We start from the raw sequence: 2500 nt of genomic DNA on the forward strand, positions 1-2500 counted from the left end.
CTACTTACCGTAAATTTCGAAATATTTTCGGTGTTCTCGGGGGATTTTGGGTCTTGTTTTGGTACTCCGTGTGTGTGTGTGTGCGTGTGTTTCGGTTGTGTCTGTGTTTGCGTGTTGCAAGTTGCGTCTTTGTGTCTGTGGGATCGAAGCCCTGTATTTGAATACATATAGATTACATTATCATGAAATTTGAATACATATAGATTGTATCACCTCGATATTAGAATACATGTGGTTTGCATCGTCATGAAATTAAAATACAAATAAATTGTTTTATCAGAAAGTTAGAATACATGTAGATTATATTATCATGAAATTAGAATGTGATTAGAAATATATCATTATATGCAAAATCTTAATTTGCGTCAAGAAATAGAATCAGCCTTCCACGCCATTCTTTGCCGGAAAACATTAGTCATTCCGGCGTCGGAACTCGCATAGGGTCTTACAAGTGAAATGTGGAGAAAATTGCCCCAGAGTTAAGCCGCAAGGGACGTTGTAAGAATATATGTTTACAAATTCTCATATAAAACTCGTTCATATCATACTGTAACAGCTGATGTTTTCATCATTAGTAAATACATGAAAAAGAAAGAATTAGAAGCGGGGATGGTAGATAGATAACCAAATGGATAGATAGAAAGGCAAACAAACAAGCAGACAAACAGACAGAGAGGGAGAGATAAGGGGAAAAGTGAGAAAGAGAGAGTGAGGGGTGGAAAGAGAGAGATAGAGATAGACAGAGAGAGAGAGGGGGGGGGAAGTGAGAGATTGATAGAGATAGAGAGAGAAAGAGAGCGAAAGAGAGATAGGTAGAGATATAGATAGATAGATAGAGAGAGAGAGAGAGAGAGAAATAATTAGATGACGATGAAGAAAAAAAGATGAAGGAAAGAAACTACATGCATTCAATTGTACATGTATATTTATATCTATATCGTAAAATCTGTAATAAAACTGTGTGGAATAGTGCATACCCTTAAGCGTCCGAGGAAAGGAGGAAAACAAGGGAACATTCTGGCCAGATTTGCTGCTGACAGCTTACGTAAGACAACACCTGTGGCACCCGCGAGGCACAACCTGGTTTGGGGAAGTTCCTCGGCTCTCTGGCACCTGAAGGAAGGCCCTCCTGGCTGTGGGCTGGAAGAGGGCCAGCGAGACTCCCGGGCAATTACCAGTGGAGGTGAGGGCGTGAATGATTCTCAGACCCTCATGTCGTATCGAGGTTGCCTCACGCACGGCCTCAGATACCGCTGGATCTTGAACACGGCTTTTGTATTCCGATATCCAATGCACGCTAATGCATTGGTTACTGCACCAGCGGCTGCGAAGTTTGAATTTGGTCGCGAAAGGCATTTGCAACATTGATAGACAGATGGGGTTGAAAATATATGTCTTTTCAATCAGGCTTTGTTTTATTCAGCTTACAGCGAAGAGCCTAATGGGTTTCCGAGGCTAAATACGCCCGCTTAAGAATTCCTGCCACATTGGACTGCAACGGCCGCCCTTCTTCAAATGAACACGTCTTCCATTGCCTTTCAAAGGCCTCGTCGTCTCATTTGCTCCTGTCCTGTAAACACTGCATGTCTTCTACTTTATTCATTTATTATGAAAGGTTTTCCCGAAAAATAAGCGTTACGTGAGCGCGTATTTCATCCATGATTACTACCCTACGAGACGCCTGAAAACATGAACGAAAACGCCCTGCAACGGACGAAGGGCAACGGAACTCTCACAAAGGCCGTGTCCGCGAATGAGGGAAGCGATGCTTTTCGAGAGGGAGCGTTCACTAGCGCCGGGGATCAATATCTGTACGAGTAAATACCGGGCAAGGCGACGCAGCGGCAGCAGTGCAGGCGGTGTGGTAGTGGTGGCGCTGCTCTCAGGCTCAGCTGGTCAAGGTTCACCTCGACTCGCTCAGTGTCAACTCAGGTCGAGGCGGGGATGGTGCTCGCGCGTTTCTTGTGCGGTTCGTGTTGACCTTGTGCTGTTCCTGCTGTCACGGCCGGGTGCTATGACAGACAGTGCCACGGGCAGATCGCAGGCACCGTGACGCGTCAAGGAGAATAACGAAGAGGTGACAGAAAGGTCAGTACTGAGCCTCGGGATGCGGCGTGATGGAGTGCGAAGTACCCAAGCATGAGGGAGCGCTGTTCCCTATGCTAAACTGATGTTACTGTCGTTTTTTTTTCTTAGGCTGTTCTTTGGAGGATACTCTTGTAGTTTGATTATCTCCAATTTAGACTGAATAGTCATTCTATATCAACAGTTGAAGAGTGTTTGCGTAACTGTTATTAACGAATGTGTTGTTTCACAGCTTTTCATATGTAGATACACGTAAAGTAAGAGTGATTTCCTTACCAACAAAGCATATCTCATCATGAGCCGAAAATCTTGAATTTTCAGCTTCGAATATTGCTTCGAAAAAGACCGGCAATACAGTGTAAATCCATAGTCTATGCTTCATGAAAAAGTGCTACGTATTGTGGAGAAATAGTGA

Source organism: Penaeus japonicus, unplaced genomic scaffold (genome assembly GCF_977035675.1).
Source record: "Penaeus japonicus unplaced genomic scaffold, GWHDUDI00000001_assembly GWHDUDI00000014, whole genome shotgun sequence".
Taxonomy (NCBI): domain Eukaryota; kingdom Metazoa; phylum Arthropoda; class Malacostraca; order Decapoda; family Penaeidae; genus Penaeus; species Penaeus japonicus.